The following is a 22998-nucleotide window of genomic DNA, read 5'->3' on the forward strand; positions in this document are numbered from 1 at the left end:
CCATGGTTTCTCCTTGCTATATTCGGCCATGGGGTTGAAGATGAGCAAAATTGGCTTTTAATTTTGTATTTTAATTCATTTTACCCCTAAATGACCAAAATGCCCTTACTACTAAACTTTCCAAAAATTCCATCCATGTCCAATTTTTGTCCATAGACTTAGAAATCGGTAAAATTTCTATTTAGACCTCCTAATTAATTATTCAAAACAATTTCATACTAGAAACTTCTAGAATGCAAGTTTTACAAATTATTCGATTTAGTCCCTAATTTCAATTTAAGCACTTTATGCATAAAATTTCTTCACAAAATTTTCACACAATCATGCAATCATATCATAGACCTCAAAATAATCATAAAATAATTATTTCTATCTCGGATTTTGTGGTCACGAAACCACTATTCTGACTAGGCCCAAAATCAGGATATTACAACTCTCCCCCCCTTTAGGGATTTTCGTCCCCGAAAATCTTACTAGAAAAGTGGTCTTCACTTTTAATCTCATATTCAATGCCAAAGAACTTTCACTTAGACTGTACCTCCAATACATCTCTTTAATTTCTCATATGATCTGAAAGCTTACAGTCTCAACTCTCAACTGTTCTTAAATTTTCAACCCTTCTCAGTTTCCCATGATATCATGACATAAAACTCGGATCTTAACTTGATTAATGGAGACCGGAATTCTAAGAAATCCAACAATCAAAGAGACCTAAAATTCCATGAATCTGATGAGTAGGAATTCATTCAATACAGATATGATTTATAGATCTCGCTAAACATTTAACAATAGGATACATTACATTTTCCTCTTTCTGCTATGGAATTAATTCTGATATGGCCTCAAGAATAATCTTTCTCATTTCCATCCCAATGTCAACACTGACAAGGATAATTTTGATAGATTCCAATGCTCGGCTTTAACCCCTTTAACAACTCGATTTTATGTAACATCGAATGCTCTAAACTATCACATTACCTCACCGTCTTGAAACACATCACAATTCATACAACAAGACATTCTTGAAAGTCGAAGTCTTTACTCAATGTAGACTAGTCTAGTTCAGACGCTTTGGTTACCAATATTCTCATCTATCCGAACTCTGTCAACATGTAATAAACTTTTCAGCTTTCACAAGACGAAAACCTTATCATTCGTAGTGACTTTAACTAATATCCAACTCTTTCTAATAAATATACACTTCTCGTTCAGACTATTTACTCTTTTATCTGTACAAAATGAAATTCTATTATCAGACTTGAGAAAAATAATCCTGACATAATTGTCACATGAAATCTTTCAAATAAATAATTCACCATACCGACTGAAACTCGCGCTTTTATCACCTATGCCTTTACTGATGTCAAATCCTTACACAGAAATTAGAAAAAATCCCAATACTAAAATCACCATATTACCAAGATCAAATTAGAAGTATAGTCATATTTGACATGATTATCACGAGTTGAAGAGCGCACTTCGAACACGAGTCATAATTGACAAATTATGGAACAAAGATAACAAGGAAACCGAATAAAGAAATCCAAGATAGAGAAATCCAAAATAAAGAAACCCAAGATACGATACTATGCCGGAGAATCGAAAACCAAACTCATAGAGAAAATACAGAATACCCCGATAATTCTTCAAAGAAAGAAAGTCTAGAAGAAAACATCATTTAATCCCACTGAAATCAAATATAACAAGATCAATATATCTTCCCATACATATATATCGATGAAGCATCAAGTAGAAGAAAGCAGAATCATAATATCATATGTATTCTCTCATCAATTCTTATCGATTTAAATGAAATAGAATACCCGATGAAATAGAGCAATATAAATTATAAACTAGTCGACTACCAATGCTTTCATCCAACACCGAGATTAAAAGACATTCCCATATAACAAGAATTTCTTCAAGATCAATAGCCATAGAAATATTTACGAGAACGGGTAAACACATAGAACATCTCAAAAGAGATCGCTAAATCTGTCCGGTCATAATGTCACACTCGGATAGTTCACATTTCAATTATCATTTCTCCAACTAGTTCTGCGTCACAAATTTCATATTAAACCATTCACTAAAGAATGCCGATTCGAATAAATTTCAATTTACACTTTTCTTGACCTTGCACTGAGTAATTCGATTTACCAAAGAGAATTCCTTCTCTAACTGAGACAAGGCATAATTCCAATAATCTTTATATCAATCCGATACTTTCTTGGCTCGACTTTACTTATCACTCATTTTCAATCTCTGATCATACTTATAATTATTCTATCACTGAACTCTTTGGGTTCTCAACCTGAAACTTATTCAATACAAATCTCATGAAATTCCATTATAAGTACCACTTTGGTAAGGGGGAGGGCTTGTAGGACCTCTGACTCGACTTTCTTATACATACACATATGACACAACTCCCATCATCATAGCAACATCATCAAAATCATGTCATTCATTCATGTTGGCTTACACCAATTTTCCTATTGTCCCATTTAGACAATATACTTATGCATACATTCTATGTTTTCTAGATAGCTTTACTTATCCATTCATTTAATTAATTTAATTCATGCTCATGACATCATATAAGGCCAAACAAACATAAATATTTGTATCACAATCACAACTTTCATTTCGTGCATCATCGTGTACATATCATTACAATCATATAATTTAGTCCAACAATTTAACATAGATAAGTTCATTTCATTATAATCCTTTATCTCATAAAAAATTGTATATCATTAACATTCATCAACATTCAACGTCCAATCAAGACAAGGACATTTTCATTCGTATTATGATATTATGACCTTTATTCATACCTCTACTACTTTCTATTTATTCCGTTCATCTTATCAAGTAAGCCACATACACTACATCGTATGAGCATTAAGCAAATATGGATATTTATCACAACATGAACTTTCATCTCACATATTATCACATATGTATCATAAACTTTTATTCATACTTTTCTGAACCGAGACTTATCATAATCATAACCTTACTCAAATACCTTCGTATAACATTGAACATGGTCAGCGCAGCTTGGTTGGAGAGTACCTTGTCTAAATAAGACGGTACTCATACGCGTCGGAAGACATCACACTATCACAGATCAGTGGCATGTATAGCTAAACTTTTACACATGCTAGGTTAGTCCGAGAACCGACTAAACCTACTCTGATACCACTAAATGTAACGCCCCATACCCGAGACCATCGCCGGAGTCGAACACGAGGTGTTAATAGACTTAATTCATTACTTAAACAGTTCAAACAATTTATTTTTAAAATTTTTAGTCAAGCTAACAATCTGCGTCATAGTCGCTTAAAAATTCATATCTCGAGTTACAAAACTCAAAATCCAATTCTGTAAATTTTACCTGATACTAGAATCACATATATATTTACGAATTTTTTTATAGAATTTTTGGTCAAGCAAATTAGTACAGTTTATTAGTTAAAGTCTCCCATGTTTCAGAGTTTGACTGCTCTGACCTTTGTGTATTACGAATCAGATATCTCCCTTTACAGAGTTTCAATAACTATTCCGTTTCTTTCTAATAAAACTAGACTAAATAAGGAATCTGTCATATAAATCATGACTTCTAATTATTTTTGAAAAATTTATGGTGAATTTCCAAAGTCATAACAGGGGATCCAGAAATTGCACTAGCCCTGTTTCACAAAAATTTAAACATCTCATAAAATATAACTCATATACCTGTTTTGTTCCATCCATATGAAAATAGACTCATAATTCTTCAATTCCATATATTATTCATCATCTAATTGTATCTCTACTATTTTTAGTGATTTTTCAAACTCACGTCACTGCTGCTGTCTGAATCTATTTTATGGTAAATTTTACCTATTTCATGGTTTCCATGGATTAGCTAGCAATTTAGCATACATAACACCAAATATGATCATGATTAGCCATTCCAATGGCTAATCATTACCAAGCATTTCCATACCACTCAATGACCATATCATAAGACTATATACACAAAATGATTATAATGCTATACATGCCATACTCAAAATATACAAGCCATTATGCCAAGATGGTATACGGATAGTGTGGCGTGCCTCCGACCGTTTCCGATTTTCGAGTGGCTTGTCAACACTACAAGGAATGAAAAGGAGGAGTAAGCATAAATGCTTAGTAAGTTCACATGCAAATAGCAAGTAACATAACCATATAAGCAAACATAAAACATCATTTGCATAATCATCACCAAGACATTCATATCACATTTTCATTTATCATCTTACCATATTGTTGTTATATCGAGTTTTCAACCCGAGGGTTAAGTACATACCTGTTCAAAGTATCCATTTCACAACACTTACCAATACGTCCCTTTCATCTTGAGTATTCCTCCATTTGAGTAGAACTTTACCCGTTGAACACATCGAAATATAATCCGGATACATGGAAAGTTTGCACATAAGTGCCACATATGTAGCCAAGCTACCATGTAACCCGCCCATAAGTGAACTCGGACTCAACTCAACTAGCTCGGATGCCTAGTTACATCTCTCGAACTCGGACTCAACTCAACGAGTTCGGACATTCGCAACCATAAGTGAACTCGGACTCAACTCAACGAGTTTGGATGCTCAACCATCCTAGTGACATGTCACTTGTATCCTAATCTATTCCTAATGTTCAAACGGGCTTTTTCCCTCGATCTCACATTTGTCGTCTTCCATGGAATATCGGAACCGATACTCGATAGCAATTCATATTTATCAAGTAGTAAACATAATTTGCATATTACTCAACATTAACCACAAAGCATAATATTTCACGATAAAAAAAATCATCATATCATATAATTAACATTAATAACTTAAAAATAACAATTATGATACATTATTTACACATGAACTTACCTCGTATACGAAAATGGCTACTTTTACCATTTCGTCCACAACTTGGTATTTTTCCATTTTAGCCTGAATTTCAGTTTTCCTTGCTCTATCATTTAAAATATAGTCTAATTAGGACTCACATTATTCAAATTGACCCAAAATCATATTTTGGAAAAATTACAATTTTGCCCCTAAACTTTTGCATATTTACACTTTTACCCCAAAGCTCGTAAATTAAACTTCAGCCTATTTTCTTATGTTTTATGACATGCTGATCATTTTTACCTTCTATGGCAACATCAAATTCTCACTCTAACATGTACTTATGACTATTAGGTATTTTTACCGATTAAGCCCTTTTGCTAGTTTTCGCTTAAAACCGAGTAGCACAAGTTGTCTAACATAATTTAAAACCTCATATTCTATCATAAAACACCAAAATACACAAATTTCACTTATGGGTATTTTTCCAAATATGAACCCTAGGTTGAATAATTGCTAGCATAAGCTTAATTGAGCTACCGGGACTCCAAAAACGTAAAAATCATTAAAAGCGAGGCTAAAACGGACTTACAATTGAGCTTGGAAGCTTGAAAAACCCTAGCCATGGTTTCTCCTTGATATATTCGGCCATGGGGTTGAAGATGAGCAAAATTGGCTTTTAATTTTGTATTTTAATTCATTTTACCCCTAAATGACCAAAATGCCCTTACTACTAAACTTTCCAAAAATTCCATCCATGTCCAATTTTTGTCCATAGACTTAGAAATTGGTAAAATTTCCATTTAAGACCTCCTAATTAATATTTCAAAACAATTTACTAGAAACTTCTAGAATGCAAGTTTTACAAATTATTCGATTTAGTCCCTAATTTCAATTTAAGCACTTTATGCATAAAATTTCTTCACAAAATTTTCACACAATCATGCAATCATATCATAGACCTCAAAATAATCATAAAATAATTATTTCTATCTCGGATTTTGTGGTCACGAAACCACTATTCCGACTAGGCCCAAAATCAAGATATTACATGTCCCCTAGAGGACAGTGTAGCAAGATCGGTGAATCCACAAATCTTATCTCTCTGAAGTAGCAGTAGAGTAGGTCAAAGTCATAAGCCTTATCTCTCTGAAGTTGCAGCGGAGTAGACTGAAGACAGCAAATCTTATTTCCCTGAAGTTGTAGTGGAACAGATTGAAGCTACAAATTATGGTAGATCTTATCTTTCTGAAGTTGCAATGGAGCAGATTGAAGCCACTAGCCTTATCTCCCTGAAGTTACTGTGGAGCAGACTGAAGACAGAGAATCTTATTTACCTGACGTTGTAGTGGAACAGATTAAAGCTACAATTTATGCCGAATCCTATCTTCCTGAAGTTGTATTGGAGCATATTGAAGTCACCAGTCTTATCTCCCTGAAATTACAGTGGAACAGATTGAAGACAGCAAATCTTATTTCCCTGAAGTTACAGTGGAACAGATTGAAGCTACAAATTATGACAGATCTTATCTTCCTGAAGTTGTAGTGGAGCAGATTGAAGCCACCAACCTTATCTCCCTAAAGTTGCAGCGAAGCAGACTGAAGACAGCGAATCTTATTTCCCTGACGTTGCAGTGGAACAGATTAAAGCTACAAATTATGGTGGATCTTATCTTCTTGAAGTTGTATTGGAGCAGATTGAAACCACCAGCCTTATCTCCCTAAATTTATAGCGGAGCAGACTAAAAACAGCGAATCTTATTTCCTTGACGTTGCAGTGGAATAGATTAAAGCTACAAATTATGGTAGATCTTATCTTCCTAAAGTTGCAGTGGAGCAGATTGAAGCCACCAGCCTTATCTCCCTGAAGTTGCAGAGGAGCAGACTAAAGATATCAGATCTTATTTCCCTAAAGTTACAGTGGAGCAGATTGAAGCTAAAAGTTGCGAGTCTTATCTCCTTGAAGTTGTAGTAGGAGTAGACTAAAGATAGCAAATCTCATTTCCCTAAAGTTGTAGTGGAACAGATTAAAGCTAGAAATTACAAATCAGATCTCCCTGAAGTTACAGTGGAGCAGATTAAAGTTACAAGCCTAATCTCCCTGAAGTTGCAGTGGAGTGGATCGAAGCGACAATTCCTATACCCTTGAAATTGCAGAGGGTTAAAACGAGGCTACTTTAAGAAGATGAGCACCAAAAAGTCAAGATTCGGCGAGACCGGGCAAAATTGGCCCTTCTTAAAAGTCTTTGCTCTATTCCCGTTACACGATAATGAGTAAAAAGGGGGCAACTGTAGTAGGCGCATTTTGCTCGGGGCCCAAAACCAGAAACATAACCCAAAAACAATTAAAACCAAAATAAATTGAACAGTCCACAATATATTAACGGGCCAAACACAACAAAAATAGAGGCCCAAAAATAAAACCCGTAACCCAATTTCTTTAACCACAACCTTAACTTTTAGAAAAAAAAGAGAAAAAGAAACCCTAGCTGCAAGTCTTCACGTCAGCTTTCGTACACAGCTGGCCGCTTACACCTGCAAAAGGATAAAAAAGGACAGCAGCAAGATAGCAAGCAAAAAAAACGATGGCAAAATTTTGTAATTTTTTTTCTTTCTTTTTCAGCTATAAAATTCATGAAGAATCAATGTTTTTTTTACAACACAGAATTTAATACACACGAAATCAATAAAAAAAGAGCAATCAGAAACAAAATTTGGAAAAGGTAGTTCTTTTGTTTTTATATTTACTTATTTTTTTCTTTTCTACTGATTTTCTACTAGTTTTTAAGGAAAATAAAAAAAGAAAGGAATCAAATCTTACATTTTTTTGCATTTGCGCCGCCGTAGGCTGTTAAGGTCCGTTGATTCCGATGAAAATAACGATTAATAGGCTCGGGAAGTCGAAAGCTCAGAAAAATGGCTTTTTTTTATTTTTCCTGCCACCGTGGGCGGCAGCACCGTCATCGGTGACCGGCAGCCGCCACGGTGGTCCGACGCTAGAGCAATGGCCAAACTCGAAGGGGAAGGAGAGAATTTGAGAGAGGTTTGGATTGTTTTTTTTTTTTTGGAGAAACAAGGAAAAATGATTTTTTTAAACTTTTTGACTTATATAGCCCCTCCAAACGACATCGTTTTGCTTATGACCTAATTTCGACCCGACCTAAAGCTTAGGATCTGCGTGCTTTCAAGAAAATTGGACTATTTGCTGCTTTAATCCTTCCTCATTTTTGTTACTATTCAATTTCGTCCTGTTACTTTTTGTTTTTAATTTGACCCTTTTATCTTATTTTTTGCGCAATTTGGTCCCTCGATTGGTCAAAAGGGAAAGGCGCGTTCAGAATTTTAGGAGTAATTTTCCTTTTAGCCCCTTCTTCTTGCCATGCGTTTTATTTTAGTCCTACCTTTTGTTATTTTAAAAATCTATCCCCTAAATCCTATTAAAATTTTTTTATCTAGTCTATTATTATTATTATTATTATTATTATTATTATTATTATTATTATTATCATCTTTTTTTAAAAAAATTGTTTTATTTAATATTTCTTTATTCTTTACTTATTTGCTTATTTTCATTTTTTTGTTATTTATTTATTTATTATGATTTAGACTCACGATTTCGTTTTAGTTCGATTTAATCCTTTATTTAGTTTTAGCCTTTTCATAAGCTTATTTTATTTTAATTTTATTTATTTATTTATTTATTATTGTTTAACTTTCATTTTAAAATCTATATTGTTTATATTGGTACATATTGTTATATTGTCATCTCTTTTTATTTTATTTTTTATTTTATCTCTTATTTTATTATTCTTTCATTACTCTTTTTTTAAAGTCGTGTCTTTTTAATCATGTTTTTCTCGTTTATTTTATTTTACATTATTTTATCTATTTATTTGGATGTGGCATTATCATTAAAATATACTCTTCTTCATTTATATTTTAATATTTCAATATTCCGTCTATATGGTCATTTTATATTGATTCGTCATCACTACATCATGCATTATGTTTAGATAATTAGTTGTCTTTATGATATACTTTAAATAAGATAAATACACATCATTTAAATATTACACCTATTATTATTCAAAATAAAATTTTCAAAAATAAGAAAATGTTTGAATTTTGGTAATACGATAGAATCGTACCCTAACTTACAGGTTTTCAATTTTTCTCGTCGAACCTAAATAGCCAAATATTCTTTTAAATTTTAAAATACATGAATTTTAAATAAAAATAAAGCCAATATTTTGTATTTAGAAACTCAAAAAAGTCGTGCCCTAACTTACGGGGTTTCGATTTTTCTCATTGGATCTAAATAACCGAATATTCTTCTAAATTAAAACACGTGAGATTTCAAAAATAAAAAATAATAAAGACAAGCTTATTCTCAAAGGTTCAATGTGACGTGTCCTAAATACTCGCTATGATTTATCCAAGCAAATTTTTCGTAAAATTAATATTAGTACAAAGAGGGATCATATTTTTAAATTCTTTTCAGGTTTTCAATTTTCGACATTAAGACATTAACTAATCAACTAGGTACCAATTTTGGGCGTTATGAGGGTGCTAATCCTTCCTCGTGTGTAACCGACTCCGGAACCTGTCTTTCTGAATTTCATAGACCAAAAGCATTGTTTTAATATATCAAAATCATTTATTAAAACCAACCACTTTACGAGGTGACTCAATCACACCTCATCAAAAAGGATTGGTGGCGACTCCAATTTTCGTTTTCATTTTCAAAATCAAAGTCGATCCCGTTTTTCAAAAAAAAAATGGTTTCGACACATTGAACTTGAAAAAATATAAAAGTTAAAGATCGTACCACATCATTACTTCAAAATTCATATATTTTTTTTAATTTTCAAGTGATGATGTGGCACAGTCTTAACGTGTTACATTCAATGTTTTAATAACTGAACTGATTGTTGAATAAGTTAGACCACTGATTCATTTTTCAACTAGTTAGATCGGTTTGACCGTTAGACCAACAATAATTAAATAAATAATTTAAAATTCATAAAAATATTAAAATAATTTAAAATACAAAAATTATTATATCAGTTCAACTATCTTTTTTCATCCCAGTTTTCTATTTTTACCAATTTCAACCAGTTTTTGATTTAGTAGGTTCAACCCCTTCGTTTGAACCGTCATATCGATCGGTTCTTGATCCATTTGCTTCGATCTGGTTCTAGTAACGCTGATCACATCATCAAATCTTGATATAATCCAAGTTTAGGGGCCAAAATAGATCTAGTTGTCAAGTTTAAGGATCAAAGTGGACCTAAAGAAAAGTACAAGTACCAATGTGGACCTAATTGCCAAGTTAATAGACAAAAAATTTATATTATCCTTTATGTAAATATATTAAAATAAATTTCAAAAATAAAAAAAATTTGAAAATTGATATCAACGTTTATTTTAATTTATGTGTGTACAATAAAATTAATTATAGTTTTAATATATTAAAATTATCGAATTAATTATTAATTTTTAAAATTTATTAACTATTTTAATGATTTCCCCTCTCATTATTAGTTCTTATCCCGCCCTCAAATTTTATTTATTTAATTTTATTTTATTTTTCCAGTTCTCTTTTACATTTTTTTCTTATCCATATATTTTCCCATTCAAGTAAACATGTTCTTAAACTTCCTTTTCTTTTCCAATTCAAAATTTCAATATTTTTTAACATTAATCTAGTTAATATTCTTATAACATCTATTCTTTTGATACGACACATAAAATTATTCATAATCCTCCATCCTTTAAATAGGAGAATAATGCGCTTTAATGCACTCAAATTCACGTTGTAATATCTTAATACTTAATTGAATGCTTCATATTTTTAATTAAAATTTTTATTTATAATATATATTTATTTCTTTTTAATTAAATTAAAATCTTTTATGTAAATTTGGAATTGAATCTGAACTTGAAGTTGAGCATAAAATTGAGTTTTTATTTTTTTTAGTTTGTGGTATGGTCTCTAATAGTTCATCTTTATGTTGAATTCCATTTCAAAGTCAGAAAATGAATCCAATAAAATTTGATCAAGATTGATGGACAAAATTATATCCCTAGTTTAATACATGATTATTATATAAAATTAATAAAGTAATATATAACCACACGAGAATGGATTGTATGAAACTGTGATTCCACGTCATTCCTATCCTTTTCTAATAGGAGAATGACAAATTAGATTTTTTCTCTTGATTTTTTTTTCTTCCTGAAAAAATTTAAATCCAACTAAAAATATTAAAACCCAGGAGGAAAATCAGATTTTTCCTCTTGATTTCCTTTTCCTCCTGAAAAATTTCAAAGCCAACTAAAAATATTAAAAATCGGGAGGAAAAATCTAATTTGTCATTCTCCTATTAAAAAGGGATAAGAATAACGTGAAATCACAGTTTCATACAATTTTTTCTAATATCCACATATCCAAATATTATAATAACCCCTATTTTTTTTCTCAGCTAAAAATAAAATAAGACCTATTTTCACCTCATTGGAGGCAATCAAATCCCTCTTAAAAAATTTAAAAACCACCAAACCATGAGTATATCCAAACAATCAAACCTATATTCAATCTATTTGTCACATTAAATATATCTATAATTTCCATGGTTAAGATGAATCCCCACACCCCGACCTTAACGCTTAAACACCACCGCTCATGGCTCCAACAAAACATCAATTAATTCTGACAAACACCAAACATCTAAACCTCATCTATACACCCCAAAAGGCTAAGTTGTTTTTTCAAAATAAGAAGGCTTTGGATTAATAGTAAGATTGGGATATTTTGAAAATATGAGATTCATCCAATGTAAAGGTATGAGTACTCCTTTAAATTTATTTAAATTATGGCTAGTTCATTAATTATTGAATTAATTATTTAGTTTAGTACTTGTAATTAGTTTTAATTGAAATTAATATAATTGTAACTTTTAGGAAAAAAACTCAAAAATAAAACAATTCAAACACCTAAACCTGTTAAGTGCTTTCGCCCAAAAAGGAAAAAAATACACTACACAATATATATGGAGTGGATCCTAATTTGGAATTTTGTAAATTCAAATTAAGAATTAAAGGTTTGTTCGAAACTTGTAAGAGTTCGGATAAAAATATTATAACTGAATAATGAATTTAAACAAAAAAATTAGACTTACTTAAAATATAACTAATTTAAGCTCAATATTCAAAGCCTGAACACAGCCCAAACTAATTAGTTTTCAAGTTTATGATATATTATTTTATTTTATTTTATATATTTATGTAATATATTCTCTGAAAATTAAATATAAATATTAAAAATAATTTTAAATTGTGTATATTTAGATCTAATAAAAGAAAAAAAATATAGCGTCAATAATATAACATAATTACTAAATATTAAATAAAAATTATATTTAAAAATAATATAACATAATTTGGATTAATCATTTAAAAATATAAATGAACTTCAGTGAAATTTGAGATCCATATTTCAAATTGAATCAATTTAAATAGTTATACATAATATTGATATCATGTATAAATTCAACCCGATTTTAGCCATAAACATCGACAAACTTGTTATTATTAAGTTGAACCGCAGGTGTTATTACTAGATTTTATCCATTTTATATTGGTTTTATCTTGTTAAATATTTCTTGTTTATCTGTTTTATTTGAGTAATTAACCATGCATATTTATAGTTGTAACTATTAAAAATGCTTTCATAGATCAAAAACGCAGTTGTATGATAAGGTAACATTTGGGGTTTCATTAATTATAGTGTAAAACTAAAACATTTCATGACTTCCTGAAATATTTTAATAATTTAACTTGAATTTATTGTTATATACACAAAGTTATGATATATTTATCATATCAATTAATAATAGCATCATTATCAATACATAACAATTGAAAGTATTTTATATTAAAGAAATAATTTACTCAGATTTATATGATTTATGTTAGTAAAACATGAAATATAACAATCAGGTTGTTAAAATTTTTATCTTAATCATACAATAAGATATTAAACCATGTGAAGCTACTTTAATTATGTGTGAAGCAGTCATATTTACTATCGGAGACTTTAAATGGATTGAAGAAACTAAGAGAGAAAGAACTTATGTATTTACGAGGCAATGGCACGGAAGAATGCAAAAAATTTGAAAGGATATATGATTACGATGTTTACAATGATTTGGGTGACCCGGATCATAACCTCAAGCATAAAAGATTTGTTCTGGGTGGTAAACATTTTCCCTACCCTCGACGCTGTAGAACTGGAAGATCCCGTTGTGAAACAGGTAACAAACACATACCAATACTAGTAAAATTGTACAAGCCACCAACCAACTTGTAAATCACATATCTGCACGCGTATTATGTGGTTTCATGCTCACAATGTGGAACTATTTTCTTTGAGCACCCATAACCTATATTCCTCGGCTTCATATTTTATATGAACATGTATGGTTAGCTTTTTTTTAATCTTTTTCATTTATTTGTGAAATTTTGAAAGGTTATATTTTCACATTTATGTGCCAAACACTAAATATGGAGCATGAATTAAAAAAGAAAAGAAAAGAAAAAAAAAGTCTAAACAATAGTACCCATAACTTCCTTTATATGATATTAGTGTTGTAAAATAGACTCGTATGTAGTAGGTCTTAGGGAGATAGGTTTGGGTGACAAAATTTTAACGGGAAAGAAATGAGAATACTTGATCGGTTGGTGTGATTTATATTTTCTTTTATCCTTAGTATATATATTTTTAATAAATCTTATTCATTGAAGAAATTATATATATTTGAATAGTAGAATATAAATGATGAAATCCAAGAAATTTGGAGAAGTAGCGTAACATAAATTTATTGTATATTTTCATAGAAAAGAGCTCAATGGTAGGTTTCAATAAAATTAAAATAAATTAACAAATTTGACATTCGATTATCATATAATGAAAACTTCGCCTTAATATCTTCTTTTCCACTTGTATTCCTTTGTCCCACTCCTACATTTTTTTTTATTCTATTTTCGTGTTTATATACATAACACCTTTGATTTTTTTTTTTCTTCTTAAAGAATTTTCATCATTCAATATAAATTAATTAATCATTCGCATCCATATTATCATTTTGTTTCAAGAAATTCTGTCAATTTATCCGTTCTCAACTTTAAAATTATTTTGTTATATTCATGGATACCTGCTAAGTTAGAGCTGGACTTGAAAGGCTAAGAAGGTTAACTAATTAAACTTTTTGATGTTACATTGTAGCCATGTATAAACTAATACTACAAGGGTGATGATGCAGATCCATTTTCAGAGAAAAGAAATGGTCATTTCTATGTGCCGATGAATGCTTCTCAGAGATAAAGCAGTTAACCTTTTCAGCAAAGACTGTATACTCATTGATGCATTGCTTGATACCAACAGTTCAGAGCACAATTGCTAACCCCAATAAGCCATTTCCACACATTGGGGCAGTCGACTCACTTTTCAGCGACGTAATAAACTTGCCTCCTCTCAAGGAACAACGCCTTTGGAATACTGTCCTTCCTAGACTTTTCACGGCTATCACTGAGGGAAGTGAAGATGTGCTACCGTTTAAGGCTCCTGATACCATGGCTAGTGAGAACTCTCTCTACTACTCATGTATATCTTCATAGACTAGTTATATTGATTGCAGAGCTAATATGTTGTTTGTTGTTGCAGGGACAAATTCACATAGCATTCAACTAGTTACGGTATGACTACAAAACATTGTATATGTACGACAGTCTTCTGTGATGCATACATACATTGCTCTTTCAACACATCTTCACTTGTTGTAGGAATGGCCATTGAAGAGAAAACTGGGTATCCTTCAATTTATGACCCGGTAGAGTCTGCAATCACCAATGAAATGTCAATCAAGAAATCGGAGGTATCATGACGGTGGAACTGGTGCAAGACAAGACTCGGCCACCAATGGATGGAAAACCGCAGTGGAAGCAAGTGTATGTACCGTCTTGGGATTCCACAACCCGTTGGCTCTGGCGGCTTGCGAAAACACATGTCCTTGCACATGATGCATGCTATCATCAACTTGTTAGTCATTGGTAGGTATATTTCTTTCCTTTGAATGGGATATCTTTATCTACTCACGGAATTGCAAGTCTTTAGGTATCTATATGCAGGTTAAGGACTCATTGTGTTACCAAGCCTTATATTATTGCATCCAATAGGCAACTCAGCGTAATGCACCCAATATACAGGCTGTTACATCCTCACTTTCGATACACAATAGAGATTAATGCACTAGCTCGAGAATCACTGATCAATGTTGATGGGATGATTGAGAACTCATTCTCGCCCGGCAAGTACCCGTTGGAGCTTTGTGCTGTTGCCTATGACTTGGAGTGGCGATTTGATCATCAAGCTCTACCGGCAGATCTAATTAGCAGGTAATCAATTGCAAATTCAGGTGCCTAACAATATTTCTCAAATGTTTATTTATCTCATCATAATCGTTTCGTTGATGGTAGAGGGATGGCTGAGGAAGATCCAAATGCTCCTCATGGTCTAAGACTAACCATCAACGACTACCCTTTCGCCAATGATGGTCTACTTATATGGGATGCCCTCAAGAAATGGGTTTCTGCTTATGTCACCCATTATTATCCAAATTCAAGTGTTGTGGAGTCGGATAAAGTGCTTCAAGAATGGTGGGAAGAAATTCTTACAGTGGGTCATGGTGACAAAAAAAATGAACCATGGTGGCCTACTCTCCGAACCCACCAAGACCTTATTGATATTATCACAACTATAATTTGGGTAGCATCGGGACACCACGTAGCAGTGAATTTTGGGCAATATGCATATGCAGGCTATTTCCCTAACAAACCTACCATTGCTAGAACCAAAATGCCGAGCGAGGGCCCTTCAGACCAAGAATGGAAGTTATTATCGAAAATTTGTAAAAAGTTTTTCAATGATAGCTTCCCCGATGACTCGTTTGCTACAAATAGATGTAAAGTTCAAGTGCATTGATAAATGCCAGCAGAGTTTTGTTAGATTAAAAGCTTTATTGATAGAAGCACTAGTGTTAGTTCAGCCAGAATCAGTAAGGAATTTACTGTTTACAGTGATGCGTCATTGAAAGGTTTAGGCCGTGCTTTGATGCAAGACGGTAAGGTAGTAGCCTATGCTTCACGACAGCTAAAACCACATGAAAGGAACTACCCGACACATGATCTTGAATTGGCAGCCATAGTGTTTGCATTGAAAATCCGACGGCATTACTTGTTTGGGGAAAAATATCACATATTTACTGATCATAAAAATCTGAAATACTTGATGTCACATAAAGATTTAAATTTGAGACAGCACAGATGGCTTGAGTTATTGAAAGATTATGGTCTTGTTATTGACTACCATCCGAGAAAAGCCAACGTAGTGGCGGATGCTTTAAGCATAAAATCTCTGTGTACTTTGCGAGCAATGAATACCCGATTATCGTTGTCTGATGATGGTTCAATCTTAGCTGAGTTAAAAGCTAGACCAACGTATTTGTGACAGATCTCTGAAGCTTAGAAAAATGATAATTAGTTGTAAGCAAAACAGGTACAAAGTGAATTGACTCTTGACTTAGAATTTTAGATCGGGACTGATGGTTGTTTATTATTCAGAGGTAGAGTATGTGTACCGCAAAGTTTAGAACTAGTACAGAAAATTTTGAATGAAGCTTACAGTGGTAACATGTCTATTCATCCTGGTAGTAATAAAATGTATAATGATTTGAAAAATATGTATTAGTGGTCGGGAATGAAACGAGATATTTCTAAGTCTGTATCTAAATGTTTGATATGTCGACAAGTAAAAGTTGAACACTAGTTGCCTTCTAGACTATTATAGCCAGTTACAATACCGGAATGGAAATGGGAAAAAATTACTATGGACTTTGTAACGGGACTACCCCTATCTCCAAAGAGGAAAGATGTCACTTGGGTAATTGTTAATTGGTTGACAAAGTCTGCACACTTTATTTCGATATGTATGGATTATTCCTTGGATAGATTGGCTAAATTGTAAGCTTCTGAGATTATCAAATTGAGTGGAGTGCCTGTCTCCATTATTTTAGATAAAGATCCTCAGTTTACATCTCGATTCTAGAGTAAATTGCAAGAAGCTCTGGGTACTTAGTTACACTTTAGTATTGCATTTTATTCTCAAACAGATGGTCAATCTGAATGGGTAATACAAATCTTGGAAGATATGCTTTGGTATTGTATACTTGAGTTTGAAGGCAATTGGGAAAGGTATTTGCCTTTGGTTGAATTTGTTTATAATAACAGTTATCAGTCTAGTATTAAAATGGCACTGTATAAAGCCTTATATGGTCGTAAATGTAGTACTCCATTGTAGTAGATAGAACTCAGTGAGAAGAAGTTACACGGAATTGACTTGGTCCAAGAGATCAAGGAAAAAGTGAGTAATTCGAGACAGCTTGAAAGCTGCCTCTGATCGTCAAAAGTCTTATGCTGATTTGAAGCGAAAAGAAATAGTATTTCAAGTCAGTGGCAAAGTATTCTTGAAAGTGTCACCTTGGAGGAAATGTCTCTGGTTTGGTCGCAAAGGAAAACTGAGTCTACGGTTCATTGGACCATATGAGATTACTGAAAGAATTAGACCAGTTGCATATCGGTTAGCTTTACCGCCAGAGCTTTATCAGATTCATAATGTTTTTCATGTGTCTATGCTATGGTGGTATCGATCTGATCCTTCACATGTTATCTCTCCGACAGAGGTAGATATCCAGCCTGATATGACATACAGTGAAGAACCAATCAAAATCTTAGCTCGGGAAACAAAAGACTTAAGAAATAAAAAGGTAGTTTTAGTAAAAGTTCTTTGGCAATGACACGGTATAGAAGAGGCTACATGGGAGCTCAAGAATACTATAATGAAGCAATACCCGAATCTTTTTACTGTTAAGATTTTCAAGGATAAAAATCCCTAAATGGGGGAGAGTTGTAACAACCTATTTTTCACTAAAATCGGAACAATGGTTTTTGGACCACAAATTCGACCCAAAAATATTATTTATTTTTATTTTATTATATGGTCCTTATTATAATAGGCATGTCGTGTGAAATTGTTTATAGGAAAATTTTATCCATAAAGTGTTTAATTACGAGAATGACTAAATTGCATAAAATGCAAAAGTTAAATTCTAGTAGTTATAAGGATCAAATAGCTATGAAATTTAAAGCCTAAGGTCCTTATATGGTAATTAGACCATTAAAAAAAGTATGTAGATTTTTCTTCGTGACTCATCCATGGAATTATAGAAAAAGGGCAAGGACTAAATTGAAAATAACAAAATACTTAATTAATTAAAAAGATGATAAAAGAAATCATATTTTTTTATGTCATCTTCAACCTAAAACACATGGAAACCCTAGGAGAGAAAAAAAAAACTTTCAAGGCCTAATTGGGTAAGTTCTCTTGTCCCGTTTTTAGTAATTTTGGTATTTTTAAAACTAGGATAGCTCAATCTCTCTATTTGAGGGATTAATTTGAAAAGTTATCAAGGTATGAAAATGGGTCATGGGTGAATATGCTAAAAATTAGAAATTTATGGTAGAAAATGAAAGATTATTGATAGATAAACAACTTTTACAACATAATTTTTGATGAAAACATGATTTAGGGACTAAAATGAAAAGTTGTAAAATTTGATGAAAAATTTTGAAATTTTATGAATACATGTGTTGGAAAATTTGTAATGGGGCCTTGGTTAGGCTTGGAATAGGGAGTAATTTGCACAATTTTTATTTTCCAGACTAGGGACAAAATTGAAATTTATAGAAAAGTTAAGGGCAAAATGGTAATTTTGCCTAGGACATAAATTGAGTCCATTTAAATATGAAATGTGTGAATTGATGGTTAAATTCATTTATATAAATTCCTACAACACTAATTCGAGGTTAGATCGAGGAAAAGAAAAGGTTTTGGATTAGTAGATTTCTAACGCGAATAAGTGTCGAGGTAAGTTCGTGTAACTTAATCGAGCATGTACTTATGTTAATTGAATGTTGTGTTTGTATGTAATGTGATTTATATTGATGTACTTTAATTGTATACTATGATGACACAAGGGTAGACACACCGGCCTGTGTTTAGACCGTGTGTGACACACGGCCTGGTTACATGGACATGTGGTTAGGCTGTGTGTCCCTTGCAACTTAATTTTGAGAAACAGAATGCTCAGAATTGGGCACACGGGTAGAGACACGGGTGTGTGTCTCAGCCGTGTGTACCACACGACCTAGAACAAGGGCGTGTGTCTCAGCCGTGTAGTACACGAGTATGTGTTTTGGCCGAGTGAAACCTACACCTAATTTCGAATTAAATTAATTAACCACACGGCCAAGCACACGAGCATGTGGCATAGCCATGTGTGCAAGTTAAAGAGTTACACGAGGTCGAACACAGCCTCCAATACGGGCGTGTCCCATGGACCACACTGGTGTGTGAGCCCTACACCTTGGAAAATTTTTATAATTTCGCGAAAATCTTAGAGGACCCGATTAAGTCCCAACTCGATTCTAATGCTCATATTGGGCCTTGAAGGCCCGATCAAGGGACGTTATGGTTGGTCTCGATAAATGAATAGTAACTTACATAGATTAATGGGAAAATGTTCTGAATGTTCTGGTAAAGCTCTGAAATCCTGTTCCGGGGATGGATATGGGTTAGGGGTGTTACAGATGTATTGAACTGGGCTGCACTCTCAACACAATTTCCAATCAAACTTCACAATATTCTCTTGAACCTCTCCTAAACTTGACTAAGTATCACCATGCTTGTTTAAATTCGAACAACCTCTCATAAGCAATAAACACAATAGTCATCGGAATATTCCACTTCTAAAATAGTTGAAAAAAATTCTTCCTAAGAAGTGATGGTGTTCGGAGGTAACATATCCAACCATTCTTTCCCTTTTCCTCTAAGAGCAAATAGAATCATCAACAATTGTATTGTCTCATTCAGAATCCCTTTCATAACTAAAAGTTTTGCGTATGGGCTCAAGTTTACGGAAAAAAACCATTTGGATATTCGTGTATTGTGTCACACCTTGGTTCGACGAACTAGATTGGTTCTAGAGACTACACTGACAAACATTGTCTAAGTTGCGAAACTTAGACCAGATGGTAAAGTTCTTCGTAAAACTTCGCCAACACTATGAAATTCCACTTTGTGGGTTAACGAGTTCTAACTATGGCAATAACCTGATTAGGCGGACTTTCTCACTAATAAGATCGACACTTGTGTTTTTAGTGTCGCTACTAAAGTAAATATGATAGCTTGTGGGATACATTTAAGTCACTTGGTATTTTAGTGAAGGCAACATGTCAGAAATTTGGACACTTGGAGAGCCTCGTAGGATGTGATTAATTAGTGGAAATGTGTGAGAATGAGTAATAATTGAGATAATCCTGATAGAGATTTGGACGTGAGTTATCTATAAATAGGATAATGTGATAATGGAGAGAAGATTTCTGATTCATGTTCTCTATTAGACATTGTTATCATTGAAGAAACTAGGAGAGTTTTTCTTTGCTAATGAAGGTGTTGACTGTTAAAGCTTAAGAGAGCTTCTGTGCTAGTTGTCTACTGGTAAATTATTAAATGTTTCTTTGAACTTTACCAGATAGATAGGAGCTAACTTAATAGAGGTTTGGTAGGATTTCTTTGGATACTAGGTAAAAAAGAAACTTCTATCCAAAAATTGTTTTCATGTCTATAGATTCTTGCTATATCACAAAGTTTTGGTCATTTTTTATGTTTAAAGAAGTTGTTTTGTTGTTTTATTGTTTTAGTTAAATAAATAGGGGAATTCACAGTAGTAAATGGAATGAACCAGTAGAGTAGATAAAGCTCTAAGTAAAGTATTTTTGTGAGTTTCTTCGTACATTGAGTTTGGTATCTGTGTTAATTTGTTTTAATCCTTTTCACAGTACAATCAGGTAAGTGGCTTTGTCCTTTGTTTCTAGTGTTCTCATCTTAGAAAACATATTCAAAGAGTCAATGCATGGATGGTTATATACGATTAAACAGACCAAGAAAACCTGATATATACATGGTATGAATACTCTTTCCTTGGTGTACAAGCTTCGTATCCAGACTGGTGTAAGGAGGCAATTGAGGGATGTTGTGTATAATGATAAAGAAAACATATGATAAAATGTTTTCCCTCTAGTATGACATTTTGATGCAAATTGTGATTGGTGAAAACTCTTCCTTGCGGGAGAACACCTATGTGTTCAAACAAGGAGGTAAGTTATGAGCATACGGAGGTGATGTTTATTAAATAGCTCTGATGAGTGGATATGAAGATACAGGAAAAATGGGCTCTTTGGAACCAGGATTAGAAGCTAGCATAAGAAAGGGAGTACGTGAGAAAAAAGGTGCATGTGGTAATGCACGTTGCATGAAAAGTAAATAGTAAGCCTTTCATTCATGAAAGAGTAGTCCATGCCGGAGGCATATCCGCGGAGCAGTTATACCCGTGCCTGTCATATTTGAGTTTAGAAACCAATGTTATCTGCCAAAAGATTGAGTTTGATCACAATAGTATCCGTTACATGATCTACGAATTCAAGTAATCTATCCGCCAAATATGACAAACTAATCTGTCACATTAAGTCCCATTTATTAATGTTTGATAGTAATTATAGTGGGATTTTTTTTCAGGAACTCACTAAGTTCTCACAAACTTACCCAGTTTCTTCTTACTTTCTGGTTCTCAGGTTGAGCGTGGTGATCAAAGGGATATAGCCAGATTTAGGGTCATTTGTGAGCCTCCTATTTTAATGGTTAACATGTATTTGATGGGGGTGCTATGACAACTTTTAGATACCGTTATTTTGAAACTATTAATATGTACTTGAAATGTTATTTTGAATATTTTGAATGTTGATCGGTAGCCTCTTTGGCATATCGTTATTTGTGTTTTATAAATGTTATTTAAGCAGCTGCCAAAGGCTATTTCTTGTATCTTTAAACCCTTAAGTGTAACAGGATACCATTTTATAATTTTTCTCCCAAATAAATATAGTTTTAAATTAACGGAACACCGTGCTAGTAAAAAAGGGTACCTGCCAAAATGAATAGTTATATTAAAATGAGGAATAGCGTGTTTCCAATGGGTCGACCTGTGGCGCTTCATACCTGGATCCGACATCAAGTCAGGTGTGAGGTGTTACATATTGAGTCCAACTATATGTATTTCCAAGACTTTTAACCCAGAACTTTATAAATTAATCCAACCCAATATTTGTTTTCTATTCCCAAAATAAATATTATTTAATCAATTAATTAAACTAACTAAATTAATTTTCTAATTAAATAATTTTCTTATCCAAATTCTAATTACATTAAAGTCATGATGACTTTATCGTAAAAAATCGATGAAGGAATATATTTAATTTTCATATTCAATGAATTCATAATGACTAATTAATTTAATTCCATTTTAAAATGTAATTATTTAATTATAATTAATAATTTGAAACCTTAAATTAATTCTCAAGTCATTTCTATACTTAGTGAAAAAACGCATTCATTTGTGAATACGACCCATTTCTCTAACTTCATCATTTCTGTTCATTTGGTTCTACATGTAATTCATTTATGGTTTCAACAAGCTAGCGGAGGGACCACCTAGACATAAATAATTAGGACTTAAATAATTTTTAATTAAGTTCCAGTTTTTTGCCTATTAATTATAAACTTATTTAGTCATAAAGTCATTCCACTATAATATCGTGATTGAGCTCTCCCTAATTACATACAATTATGAAAGCTACTTAATCACTATTCGTCCAATGACCTTGTCATTAGTGTGATACCCTAAATATCCTTAATCTTTTTGGTATACATTTGTTCTCCTAATATGCTCCTATTTTATCTTATGGTAACCATTGCATCTGCCTTCACAAAAAGTCAATTACTACCAAATAATAATTAAGTCATTTATCACAAAGACAAACGACCCATAGCCATATTTACTTTTCATCTATCACGTAATGTTGATGAGAGGATATCATTTACCTATTA

General features: G+C 32.5%; 1 pseudogene; it reads left to right on the forward strand.

The window, feature by feature from the left end:
- LOC108473997 (linoleate 13S-lipoxygenase 2-1, chloroplastic-like) overlaps positions 1 to 15924 on the forward strand; it is a 41030-nt pseudogene extending 25106 nt beyond the window's left edge.
- Positions 15925 to 22998: the final 7074 nt, after the last annotated feature.

This window comes from Gossypium arboreum, chromosome 8, assembly GCF_025698485.1.
Source record: "Gossypium arboreum isolate Shixiya-1 chromosome 8, ASM2569848v2, whole genome shotgun sequence".
NCBI lineage: Eukaryota > Viridiplantae > Streptophyta > Magnoliopsida > Malvales > Malvaceae > Gossypium > Gossypium arboreum.